The sequence below is a fragment of the Portunus trituberculatus genome, chromosome 35 (genome assembly GCF_017591435.1).
Source record: "Portunus trituberculatus isolate SZX2019 chromosome 35, ASM1759143v1, whole genome shotgun sequence".
In the NCBI taxonomy this organism is placed as follows: Eukaryota; Metazoa; Arthropoda; class Malacostraca; order Decapoda; family Portunidae; genus Portunus; species Portunus trituberculatus.
The window spans coordinates 3,324,128-3,338,716 of record NC_059289.1 but is presented as its reverse complement, the minus strand read 5'-3'; positions in this window follow the sequence as shown (position 1 = coordinate 3,338,716).

Genomic DNA, 14,589 nt, shown 5'->3' with positions numbered 1-14,589 from the left:
AGTTCAGTTCCACTGCTAGAATTGAAAATCAGTTCTTTAGGAAAAAATGTCAGTGGCTTGATTCAACAGTCAATTGCTGTACACTTACAAGGAAGAGAGGGAAGGAAACTATTACTGATAAATTGTATCAATCGTAGGATGTCTTTACCTAACAGTGTTATAATAGGATCTCTCTCTCTCTCTCTCTCTCTCTCTCTCTCTCTCTCTCTCTCTCTCTCTCTCTCTCTCTCTCTCTCTCTCTCAGATGATGAATACTTGTAGTCCGTCTGACTGCCTCTGTGAATCTTCTGTGAATAGAACATTGGCAAAAAATAGAAGATACTGAGTGGCCTCAGGATGTAGCTTTGTATTGAGAGAGAGAGAGAGAGAGAGAGAGAGAGAGAGAGAAACAAATACTTGATAATCCACGTGATATCTGATCGAGTTTTATTATTAGGCTGTCCCTCAATCTTGGCTTTTTGTTCTTGCACTTACTGTTGTTCTTATTCCCATCCACAATCTGCAGTGCTGCGCAGCGCCTCAAATAATTCATGTAGGTGTTTGAACTCTCATCTCACATCATGCAGCCGCCACAAGGCCACCAGGCTAGCACTAGCAGCGCGCCTTGCTTCAAGGTAACGGTTCCCAGAGGGAGACTTTAAGACTACTTCAGGGATTAATCTGCAGGTTCTCTTTCTTCCCCTCCTTCGCGATGATACACTTCACTCCTGTCCTTTCCTCGCCTCCTTCCTAATATCATCGCTTCAAGAGGGATGGACGCGGCAAGGAGGGATTCCTGGAAAAACTTCTGAGAGAGAGAGAGAGAGAGAGAGAGAGAGAGAGAGAGAGAAATTCTTCACTCCATTTTGCATTTTTTTCCCAGCCAAAATAAGTGTTCTTCGTGCGCTCTCTCTCTCTCTCTCTCTCTCTCTCTCTCTCTCTCTCTCTCTCTCTCTCTCTCTCTTTCGAGTCAAATATCTGGCCTGAGAGGTAAACTGTCCTCCTCCAGCTCTTCCTCCTGCTCCTACCTTCCACATGCTCACTTCCAGGAAATCGTGTGGCTGGCTAACTCTGCTGCTGCTGCTGCTGCTGCTACCGCTGTTGCTAGTGCTGCTGTTACATCGATCTCACGACTTAAATCCCTCAGATTGGAAACAAGTTCTCTCCTCAATTATTTTATGCCTTCCTTCTCTTCCTCCTCTTCCCAGTGCTTCTTGTCCTCGTCCCCGTCCCAGTTCTCTTTCTTTTCCCGCTTTCCAGGAATTTAGCGGAGGGGCTCTTCTGGATTTCAATTACAGAAGTGCCGTTTTCAGGGTCTCGGGCAGAGAGCTCTAAGGACTCTCAGACTTTTTGTAATACCGACGTGGAGACTCATTCCGGTGAGGAAATTGCACATTCGTGCAGAGTCACGTGGGATGCGCACACACACACACACACACACACACATTTTACAGAGGACGGTGACAGTTTGGAATTCAAATAGGGACTGCGGTTGGAAGTGTGTGTGTGTGTGTGTGTGTGTGTGTGTATACCGTGTATTATCGTGGTGTGGTAAGATTTGAATGGTAATGCAGGATTTGATGAAGCGTGAAATGGAGACGCCTAGGGGGATGAGATTTGTAATATCTGACTCAGCAAAGGTTATAGGGATCGTGGAAGTAAATGTAAGTGTATATGGTGTTAAATGTACAAAGTGAATGATAACGTACAGTGGTTGGCTTTCCGTGACAACAGTGGGTGTTCTCTGTTCCTTTCTTTCTTTTTTCTCATCAGCGTTTTCATCACCAACGCTTTCTTATTTTTCTTATTATTATTTTCTTATTATTCTTATTCTTTTCTGTCGTGAAAATAATGCTAATGTGATTATAATGATCAAATCAGGCCCTTCTTCCCCGGGAGAGATTACTGGAGCATTAGAAAATGGCACTTAGATATTAAAATTCTCTCTCTCTCTCTCTCTCTCTCTCTCTCTCTCTCTCTCTCTCTCTCTCTCTCTCTCTCTCTCTCTCTGATGGGGCGTTCGTGAGTCGTGACTGACAAAGAGCATGAAAGGCGTTGGGAGAGCGTGTTGGGCACTAAAAATACAGCATTAAGACGGAGACAAAAATAGGAATAGCAGGAGAGAGAAGAGACAGAACGGAAGTACTACCTATAGCAGAAATAGTACATAGAACTCAATTGGGACCGTCTTGGAGATACGCCTAACATTTTCTAACTTTTCCTAATCTCTAATTATTCCACTTATATATAATTTTTTGGGGGAGGGGGGGGCGGAGGAGTATTGGCACCGAAGTGGATTATTATTCATTTATTTATTTTAGTACCGTGTTGTATAGGAGAAAAGTAATAACATCGAATTTGAGATGAACTTAAGAAAAACATTATGTCTACTTCTACCACATAATCTACATGCAATCGTAGGAGGAGGAGGAGGAGGAAGAGGAGGAGGAGAAGGGAGAGGAAGAGATGCAGCAGGACGGTAACAGTTCTATTAATACAGCGCTGGAAACATAGAGGGTTTTATACAGATGAAAGACGTAGCCCAGAGCGCCTTAATGTGTGCCACACCTGACTGCTGCCGGCGTCAGGAGTGTATGTATCAATGCACGCTGCACCGTAAATAAGTAAGAAGTTATCTCACATGACGCTCTGTTGCTTAGAGGGGAAAAAGGTTGGAATGTCATATGGTATACTCTTCAGTGAATAGCATATTGAGGGAATATCAGTTTTTCCTCCTTTTATTTTTTTTTTTATTTTATTTTTTTTTTTTTTTTTTTGCATCCTTAGCTAGACTCCTTGACTTAAAATGAGACGCAGCTATGTGGATATCTGTACAAATTAATTTCAGTTAAGAAAAATGGTTCACAAATTAAATGTAGGTACTAGATTTATGCAGTTTTGTACCCTATCCTTCCATTCGTTCCCTGCATTCATTACATCATAACTTTCTTTCCTTTCTCAGTATACACCTTGAAGTCTATAGGTATTTTTCCATCCTTTGTGTTTCGCCGTGCCTGTCTTTTCCTCGCAGCTGTGTCTTCGCCTTTAGTCAGCAAGCTCCTGGGCGTGTATTTATTTCAGTAATCACGTCAAATGTTGCGCAAAGGTCGCCTCACGTGTTGAGTTGTGCTTCTGAGCTCTCACGTGGGAGTGGTGGCAGCAGCGGCAGCGACGGCGATGACTCTTCAGCGTCACGGAGCAGAAGTGAATTTGATGTCTGGAAAAGGAAGAGGAGGTAGAGGAGGAGGAGGAGGAGGAGAGCGTTGCAAGGAATGTTTTAAGAGAGAGAAAAATTATGGTAGAATGGTAAAAATTATTTGAGAGCGCGCGAACAAGCGATATATATATATATATATATATATATATATATATATATATATATATATATATATATATATATATATATATATATATATATATATAGAGAGAGAGAGAGAGAGAGAGAGAGAGAGAGAAATGGATGAGAAAGAAAGTTCGAAAAAAAGAAAAAAAAAGAGAGAGAGAGAGAGAGAGAGAGAGAGAGAGAGAGAGTCAAGGGGGTCGAGTCTTGGTCACCAGTCATCTCTATATAAACAAACACCAAAGTTAGCGGAAGACTCAGTTCGTTTCTCTGCAAACAAACAATCGAAAGTGGACTCTATATATACCTAAGAGAAGAATTACATTGGAATTTTTTTTTTTTTTTTTTTTTTTTTTTTTTGCGGTTTTTTTTCATGCTCTTGTACTCATTGATCTACATTATTTCAATTCGTTTTTCTTTTATTTTCATTCTTTTTCTATTTTTTTCTACTAACGTGTTTATCTTTTTACACTATTTTTTTCCTGTTTTTTTCTTGCATCATGGAGTTGGAAATTCTAGGTTTTCATTATACATTGATAACTTTCCTTTTATTTTTATTCTTCTCTCCCATTTTTTTATTCCTGAAGACTTATCCACTTTCGTTCCTATTTTTTGTCTTTCCTTTTATGTTTTGACACGACCACGAGTCGTTGCCGTTCGTACATACTTACATACATACTTATTTTCTGTAATTTCTCCATCGTTTTCTAGAACATTGTCAGTCATTTGTTTTAGTTGACGAAGGACAGTAGTATATTTTCTCTTTTACGATTATATATCTATTTATATATCTATACTTATCTTGCATACTACTTTTATTCATCATCATAGTCATCATCATCATCATCACCATCCTCATCATAATCCACATCAATGTCACTTTTCTTATTAGTGACTGGAGGGAACGGTGGGCTGGGAGGAACCATTGCATTTAGTATCATGGGTCACTTTACTCTAACGTCATAAACAAAACTTCATAAGACTCAATAGATCTACAAACAGTGCTGTATATCAGTCTTCCTTTACACTTCTCCTGTGAATGATCTTGATTACTACTACGATCAAGGCATTTCCGCATCCTTTGTCACACACACAGAGTCGCGATAAGCAGTCACGCCCCGGAAGTATTAGATTTATTTCGCCAGAGATCAATTAGTCCCACATATCCCAAAATACTGCAGTTATTAACCGACGCATCTCACACACACACACACACACACACACACACAAGTACAGGCTCAGTTGAAAGTTGCGTCACAAGTCCCTCATTACTTCTTCACGTAGAGACGTCATTTTGTACAGCTATTGGTTCTAAATTCACGAGCGTATACCTGTTACATTTCAGACTTCCTGCGTGTCTTCCTCACCGTGTGCGCGCCACGTGACAAGTACGAGTATTCCTCTTCCCAACCCTATCTCCCTCCCCTTGTCTCCCTCTCCCTCTCTCTCTCTCTCTCTCTCTCTCTCTCTCTCTCTCTCTCTCTCTCTCTCTCTCCACCGCGTGTCTCTCCTCACCTCTCCCTCCTTGTCTCGCCCTCTGTCACGCCCTCCTTTCGTGTGACTTCCTCAATGTGGTAAAAGCACGTGGTAGGGACGAAGGAATGCATAGCAGAGGTGAGAGGGGACGTGTGTGTGTGTGTGTGTGTGTGTGACTGGGTGAGGATAGGTAAGTGGGAGGAGTTGATTGATAAATAGAAAATAGAATAGGTCAGAGAGAGAGAGAGAGAGAGAGAGAGAGAGAGAGAGGGGGGGGGAGGGAGGAAGGTGAAGATGAGGGAGGCTCCGCGGGAAGTTGTATAACATTAAAAAAAAAAGAAAATAGAGTGCGCTAAGCTGGATAAAGACTTGAAAGGAAGACGTGAGCACGTGGAGAGAAACGCGGCAATATGAACCAGTGAGAGAGAGAGAGAGAGAGTGTGTGTGTGTGTGTGTGTGTGTGTGTGTGTGTGTGTGTGTGTGTGTGTGTGTGTGTGTGTGTGTGTGTGTGTGTGTGTGTGTGTGTGTGTGTGTGTGTGTGTGTGTGTGTGTGTGTGTGTGTGTGTGTGTGTGTGTGTGTGTGTGTGTGTGTGTGTGGACACGTGAGTAAAGCGTAACGGAGGCTTAAACTCTCCGTGCATCGCGACCAACGTGATGCAGGAATAAGAGGATCATAGTTAAGTAGAGGGAGAGAGAGAAAGAGGGAAGACCTGAAAAGGAGTAGGAGCATGAAGAGAATGGGGAGGAGAAGCCGCTCACGGTAAGTAGATTACAGAAAAGGCAAAAGAAAGTAAATGTTGTTGATATAGATGAGGAAAGACAATTACTGTGATAGGAGGAAAAGAGGATTTATTTGTTTTTGTTTTCTCATGTGAAATGATGAACCTAAATGCAAAGAAAACAATGAAAAGATGTGTAAGAACTATTACTACTACTACTACTACTACTACGACTGCTACTGCGACTTCTATTACTTCTTCTACTACTATTACTACTACTACTACTACTACTACTAGCATTACTACCACGATTACTACTACTACTACTACTACTACTACTACTACGACAAAAAAAACTGAACTAAACAAGTGTATCTATTGTAATCTATTGTACTACGTATCTAACAATAGCCTTTAATATGTTCCCTATTATGCTCCTTTATTGTAAGTCTTTGTAATCTTCATCAGGCCACAACCAATAAACTTACATCACTACAAAAGAATAAAAAAAAAAAACAATAGCCATCACCACCACGAGCATCACAACAAAATCACCACCACTTCACCTACATCACTACAAAAGAATAGAAAAAAAAACAATAGCCATCACCACCATGAGCATCACAACAAAATCCCATTATTGCTATCACACATATGAGCCACTCCAGCACGTATCACCACCACCACCACCACCACCACCACACCAGGAAAAACACGTGGGTATTCTGATAAAAACCCTTCGTTGCCTCTCCCTTTTTACACCCATACCCCTCCTCAGCTGCTCCCTGCCCTTCCTTCCTCCTCTATCTGTCCCACATCTCACCTCCCTATCTTCCTTAATCCCTCTATCATCACTGCCCTCTCTCTCCCCCCCTGACTGCCCTACTTCCCTTGCCATCATCCTTCCTCTCCCTCCCTATACCCTTTTCTCATACCATACTTCCGTTATTTCCGTCTCTCTCTCTCTCTCTCTCTCTCTCTCTCTCTCTCTCTCTCTCTCTCTCTCTCTCTCTCTCTCTCTCTCTCTCTCTCTCTCTTCTTACATTACGTTCTTCGATAGCTGATAAAAGTCTTACTGTTAACCTCGTGGTGTCATCCGTTTACTACCTTCATTTGTTTATCCCCGTAGGTAGTGAAGGGAATGAATGCCTATGACAGCCTAGTACAGGGACGAAGAAATGACGGAAGGTAATGGTGAGTATGCGTGAAAGAGGATGGAGGAAGAGAGGTAAGAGGAAGGGAAGGGAGAGAAGGGAGGGATCAAAAGCCAGGCGAGCATGTGGACAGTACGTGAAAGAGGGGAGAGGGGGAGGGGTGAGAGGGAGGAGAAGCTACGAGACGGGAAGGGGGACTGAAGGGTGAAAAGGAGGTAGGTAGGTAGAGGGTTGAAATGAACTTATTGCCATCTCAACACTATTTTCCAAACAGCTCAGCGTTACTTAATGCATTGGATAGCACAAAATTATCTTCTAATTATAACCTGATGAAATACAGAACCTAGACGTGACTGGAGCGATGGCGATTTTTTTTTTTTTTTTTATGGGGAATGGAAGGGAAGGAAGGAGGGAGGGAGGGAGGGAGGTAGTTATGAGGGTTGGTAAGAGAGAAGATGAAGAGTGTATAGGGGTGTGTTCGATGCAGAGAGAGAGAGAGAGAGAGAGAGAGAGAGAGAGAGAGAGAGAGAGATCCGCCACTCACAATTCCACCGCTCTGGTGTTAAGGTTTTACTCCTACATTGTAAAGTCCCTTCTATTAAAATTTTCTCACTTAACACCACAAGTCATCTGTGTCACGTGGTCACTCTTACCAGGCGAGGCTGACTGCTTCGTGTTCTTCCAGGTTTGTTTTGGACCGGAGTTTGTAACGCTTTGTGGTCATAACTTATCATCTCTGCTGTAAGGAAGCCTCGATTAGTCAATTTTAGGGTATGCGTGTTTAATTAATACTGGTTCGTTGCCCTCTGTCAGTGTGTGTGTGTGTGTGTGTGTCATAACGTGCAACGAATATCAAGCTGCTGATAGCACCTGTGGCCCGCCAACACCCAGCTGCTGCTCCGATGTGCATATTCACGCTGCCAGACGCACGACGTAACGGACTGTCGGGAAAGGGGAGGATACCGGCGATAGGAGAGGGAGGAGTCCCAGCCGTGCCAAAACGGAACTCACGCCTGTCACTTACCGCCAGTAATGAGAAACTCTTATCTGTCACTTGTAGTTTATGTTAGTTCATGCGCCAGTTTGCTTTGCCCACTCAGCCAGAACCTTTCCCCGCGGAGCCCCTCACACACCAGCGGGTCAGTGCGGGTCAGTGAACCTTCCCACGTTTACGTTAGTTCTACCTTGACTGTACTTTTAATCTTGCACATCAGTTTATTTCCCGGATTCCTTATCTCTCGCCGCGGCACTGTGAAGATAGTAATTGCAGAGATTTTGATTAATGCAGGTAGTTTATATATAACATGACTTGTTTTCTTAATCATTCCAGTCATGCAAAATGAAGCCAATATTGCAGGCACAAGTTTCTCTCCTCCGCGCCTGGTCCCGGCCACTGACTCCTTGCTCAATGCGTGGCCAAAGAGAGAGAGAGAGAGGGGGAGGAAATTTATGACGGGCCTTAACATTGCTGTGAATTTACTCGCACGCATTGAATAAAATTATTAATGTGCCCCCTTACCTGTAATTTGTAGGCAGTGATTGTAGTTGATTTGCTCGCCTTGGTAATTGAGTTTAGAAAATGCGAGTGTCACGTGATATGTGAAAGGAAATTAAGACGAGCTGAGCTTTTCAGGGCTGCAGTATGGTGTTTTTCACTTGTTGGTGTTGTTATTGCAATTCATAGAATTTGTTCTTGTTCTTGTTCTTGTTCTTCTTGTTCTTCTTTTTTCTTCTTTCTCTTTTCTTTTTTTTCTTTTTTCTCTTCTTCTTTCCTCTTCTTCTCTTCCTCCTCCTCTTCCTCGTCCTCCTCCTCCTCCTCCTCCTCCTCCTCCTCCTCCTCTTCCTCCTCCTCCTCCACTTTCTAGAGCTACATCAGAAGTGGTCACTTTTTAAACGGTTTTATTTCCATCCAACATTATTCCCAGCCCACCGCCTTCCCAGTAAGGCTAACTCGTGGCCGCTCATTACTCATGGGTTGGAGGATCGTGTTAGCTCTCGCGTTCAGGGCCAAATAAAGCTTATGTCTCACCGTACTCACTTTAAAATCTGCCCAAGATAATATTGGTCAATTATGTGAAGGAATAGTGAAGAGAAATGCAAATTAAAGTAAAAAAAAAAAAAAAAAGAGAGAGAGAGAAGTATAGTAGTAGTAGTAGTAGTAGTAGTAGTAGTAGTTTTCCTTATGAGTACACTTTAAAAATTATGAGGAGAAATGAGAATAGGAAGAGATTAAGTGAATATTAGACCAGTTATGTTAAGGAAGATTGAAAGAGTGCAAACTAACGTATAGGAGGGACAAAATAGGAGTAAAGGAACAGAAGAAATAGTAAGAGGATGAAAAAGAGAGAAGTAAATGTAAAAAAATAAATTAGTTTTTTCTTTTTCTTTTCTTTTTTTAGTTAGTTCTTTACGTATTCATCCAACTGTCCTCGGGGATGGTAAGAGCAGGTTCTTCACTCTGTCTCCCCTCAACAAAGGCACAGAGTAAGGTACGAGCGGGTCACTGGGTAGTTTCCTGGGTGCCGAAGTCCTCAAGATGATAGTCGTGGGTAAAATGTGTTGCAAGAAAAGAATCGTGGTGGCAGTCACGTTGCGGAAACTTTCACTTTCCCTTGTCTCCTCACTACGGTTGCATTTTGAACTCTCCTCTCCGTACGTTTTAATTGTTTTGTGTGTGAAGTGGGAAGGATGAGGACTATTTATCATATTTTTCTACCTTAAGCTAAATGATTTATTGTTACAGAGGCAGAATTCAATAAGGATCTGTTCTTTCACATCCTTTTGTTAATCCATGAGTAAGAAGAGTCATAATGAGGATCTGTTCTTTCACATCCTTTTGTTAATCCGTGAGTAAGAAGTCATAATGAGAATCTGTTCTTTCATATCCTTCTGTAATCCGTGAGTAAGAAAAGCCGTAAGTCAAACAAACCAACTAACACCCTCAAATGATCAGCTTATTTCCCAGCGTCTCGAGTTGCCAGTCAAAAAATTACTATACCGTTCCCTATTAAGCACCTCCTGTCATTGTCTTGCTCATCTACTTCTGGTTCTGCGGGCGGCGTAAGAAGGTAATAAGGTTTATCTGTTGTGGTTTCTGTCCTAGTTATGAGGGCCATGCCTTGCCTTATCTTCCAGCTTATGAATCCATCAACTCTTTCATTCGCTGCGCAGCTTGTGTCGTTCCCATAACAACCTTCCGGGCTGTACGTGGGTCGAGGAGTGTAACAGGACCGACATTAGTGGGTTTTTAGTGGAAAGAAAAGTTTGTCTATAATTTAAAACTTCCACGCAAGACTGATTCCCGATAAGGTTGCAATAATAATACGCTGACAGTTCGTTTATTTATTCATCTATTTAGTTCTTGTTTTATTATGGATTGCGCTCTCAAACATTTCAATATTTCATCCAAACTTCTCTTAACAAGTTTTTTTTTTTCTATCAGGAAGTTGTCAAGGCCTACAAAGTTGTTCTTATGATTTTAGTGAGAGCTAAAGTAGGATGGTCCGTTATCAAGAGCAGAACAGCATCCCACAAGAACGACTGAACATCATCTCTGTATCCTTTGAAAAATCATAAAACACCATTTATTCAGCGTTACTCAACAAATCACAGCTCTTGAACAACTACAAGGGAGGAAGAAAATAATAAAAAGAATAGATTGTGCCTGATGAACAAAACCAAATGATTGCGACTAAGGAAGGATGCGTCAAGAAAGTCAAAGGTTAAGCTGAGGACATGAGAGTAAGCCTAACTTATACATGTAGATCACGCTATGTGCGTTTTAGTTTTCTGGTAATTGCTGGAGCTCACGCGTCTAGCACGTGCCCTTTGAATCATCACCACCACCACCACCACCACCACTATAATTACCACGAAGTACTTACACCTGCAGCAGAGGCCATGGCAACAGTGACCTTTGGTATGTTGTCTATATATCAATAACCAAACAGGATCTCTCTTTATACGATGCTTATTGTGTACTGTTTGCTATATTGGCCATCGCTGTCATTCCTCTGTACGTCAATCAAAACTCCTTACTCCTTTTTCCTCTTTGTCCTGTCGCTTTCCATCGGTGGCAGCGAATTGCGTACTTTCACCAGCAATAGCACTGGTTAATTAGCGACCAGCCAGCAACCACATCAACATACTACATGGGAGGTTCCTCGCTTCCAAGTTTCTTTGTGCCGTATTATAATTATAGTGTCAGGGCCCTTTGTTGTTCCAGAGTCTTCCAGCTCAGTTCACGTTGGTGGCTCTTGTGTTGTCTCCACGCAACTATATGTGTTGTTGAGTTTGGGGTTGTTGTTCTTGTTGTTTGTTGTTGTTCCTCGTATTTTTTTGTTTTGATATATTTTCTGGTTATTACGTTTGTTGTTCCTTCTCTTTCTCCGTTTCCTCTTTCTCTCCTTGCCTCTCCTTTCCCTCCTCTGGATTCAGATGAAATGAGGCTAAATATTTGTTTCTTTAGTGGAATTGTTAATATTTGAAACTCTCCCCGCAGCACAGGTATAGTAAATAGCAACACGGTAGCAACATTTATGTATATAGGTTAGATAAATACCTCGCATCAACCCACTTCGCTCCTATGTGTTCTTTTCTCTTTTTATATAGATTTAAATAGACTCATATGTTTCTCCTTCACCATTTCCCATCACATTCTATGGTTGTTTCTCCCTCTGTGCCATATGGTCTTCCCTTTCTGACCTGTGCTGTTTTCTTTTTTTTTTTTTTTTCTGTAGTGGCAGTATAGTCACAGAGACAGCCTCCTTAGTCCCAGTAGGATTGTTGCTGTCTGTCCCTTCCTATGTATTTCTGCGCCGCCTCCAACATTTACAACTATTCTAATTCCTCCATGACTGAAATTAATCTAGACACGATTCACTCGAGACCAAGAAGAGCAACAATATGAACTTGATACAAAGGCAGACCCCGCGACAATTAGTAACCCAGATTGAGCTTGATCTCTAACATGGGGAGCTAATTGTCTTACCTAATGGTGTCTGAGTTTAGCTGGTTACCTTGGCGACGGGTATGCAAACAATCACACGAAGGTAAGGATGATACGGTGACCGGGGTAGGATGCCACTCATAACTTTGTCAGATGTCTGTTGCTGTGTCAGTTGCCCGGGAGTTTCTTGATAGATTTCCATACCTGTTTGATCGTGATTCGATTCTATTTTATTGGCTCTATGGTTGTCTTTTTATTATTTTTTGTATTTAGTCCACGTCACTACTACGGCTACTATGACTTCTGTCATCGTTGTCCTAACATGAATGATATCGCTGTCAACATTACCATTAACGAAAATTACCATTATCACCACCACCACTACCACTGCCATTGATATTACCACCACTACCACCATCACCACCACCACCACCAACAACAACAACAACAACAACAACAACAACATCATCATTTCAGTACCTCCCTATAGATCACCACCACCACAACCACCAACACCTGATCATCATCAACATAACACCTGTTCTCACCCTCCCTTCCCATAACAAATCCATCCATTCTCACCTGTTCTCAATGTGCCCTTTAACTCCGCACCTGTAGCAACACACACACACACACACACACACACACACACACACACACACACACACACACACACACACACACACGCACACACACACACAAACATACATTCTCTCACACATTCTCTCTCTCTCTCTCTCTCTCTCTCTCTCTCTCTCTCTCTCTCTCTCTCTCTCTCTCTCTCTCTCTCTCTCTCTCTCTCACACACACACACACACACACATAGCCACCTTTGTCTTGTTAGCTCTCTTCTCACCTTCATCTTCCTGAGCCCTTTAACTTTGACGTCAGAGAATGAATGTGTGTAGCGTAGACTCATCACGAATCATCATCATCCACATTGTCTTCGCCCGCAGCAGCGCAGGAGGGGAGAAGGAAAACAAAGGTGCATTAATTCCATCAAACGTTAAAATGAAAAAAAAAGTAAAATAAAAAAAGAATGGTAAATAAGAATCCATGAATAATCTCTCTCTCTCTCTCTCTCTCTCTCTCTCTCTCTCTCTCTCTCTCTCTCTCTCTCTCTCTCTCTCTCTCCACGTGATATAAAGGATATAAATATAGTTAGATAGTATTTGCTTTCAAGTTTCTTTCTTTCTTGCCCGTTATTCTCTTTGATGGATCACAGAAGGAAGGAAAAAAAGACAGAGACAGAGTGGGAAGAGAGAGAGAGAGAGAGAGAGAGAGAGAGAGAGAGAGAGAGAGAGAGAGAGAGAGAGAGAGAGAGAAATTGAAACGGAAATTGTAGATATAATAATATCTTCCCGAGAGAGAGAGAGAGAGAGAGAGAGAGAGAGAGAGAGAGAGAGAGAGAGAGAGAGAGAGAGAGAGACGAAGAGATAGACAGACAGACAGACAGACAATACACCTAACGCTTTTATTGCGGTGTGATGCAAGATAACTGAACAAAAAACAAGCCGTGTCTCGGGGTGTGTTGTATTGTGTGTCAGTGATGGAGGTGATGGCACTGGTTCCTGCAGGAGTCTTAGCTGCAGTGGAAGGAAAGGAGTAAGGACGCAACAACTCTCTTCGACTCACTCCAGAATGCCAAAATGTTGCAATACCAAACGGAGAAACGAAAAGCAGCAGGTTTTTTTAAAGGGCTTTGTATGATTTCTTATTAATGTTATCGTTGTTTTATTCTTGATTTTGTTATTTTTGTTTTTTTTTTTTTTTTTTTTAGTTTTGCTTTATTTTGTTTTGTTTTGTTTAGTAAATCAAAAGCAGCAGATTTTTGAAAGGTGCTTTATATGTTTTGTTACTACTATTATCACTGTTTTATTATGTTTGTTTATTTTTGTTAGTTTGCGTGGATGATGACGCGATTGGCAGAAACACGTGAGGGAAAATCTCTACCTCTTCTTTTTTGATAGCTTAAAAATGGAGGTCGCAGAGAGATTACAGAGAAGGAGGAGGAGGATGGGGAGAATAACAAAGAAACAGAACAAAAATTAGAATAAGAACAAGAACAAAACCAATAGGAAAAGAACTGAGTAGAAGAACAAGAAGCTGGAAATATCCTTTACAAACAAAAATCTGTAAATAGTTTAAGAAAAAAAAAGTAGGTAGATAAAAGTAAAGAAAAAAAGTTGGAAAAATGTCTGTGACAAAGGAAAAATGAAAATATAGCTTAACAAAGATTAAAAAAAAAAACACGAAAATCATTTATTCTTCAAATACAAAATAGGAATATAAATAAGCAAATACTAATACAGGTCAGAGAAAAAGTGGTTTAAATTGGACTATTTTTCTATTTTCTTCATCTTTTACATACGTAGCCTCGAGTCTTCCACACGTAAGAATATAACAACGTCCTTGCTTTGTACTACTATGGATGGTCAAGGAAGCAAGTGACGAGAGGACGGAAAAGGAGAGAAAAAAAAAAAACGCAGAAGGCCCGTTTTTGTCAATGCCGCAGAAAATGAAAAAGTGACAGGATGGTGCATACGACCTAGAGAGAGAGAGAGAGAGAGAGAGAGAGAGAGAGAGAGAGAGAGAGAGAGAGAGAGCCATCCGCCCATCCATCCAGGCAGCCAGTCAGTCAGTCAGCCAGCCAGCCAGCCATGTGTCCAACCAGCCAGCCAGCCATACCAACAGAATCAGGTTGTTCATTAGGATGCCGCAGAGGAAAGATAAATAGCTTCAGGAACACACAGGGGCGCCACAGGTACAAAACTCAGTAGGTACAGTCAAGATCGAGAATGGTACTGTACAAATTAAGCAAGACAGGAGACAAACGAGAACATTAAGCAAACGTCACAGTTCAGCCTCACCCAATTAAGGTTACAGTGAGGTCAGCCACTCCATAGCATCCTCCCTTGTATCAGCTGGTGGTATCAAGGCCACCTAGATACCCTGGCCCAAGTTGAGAGTTGT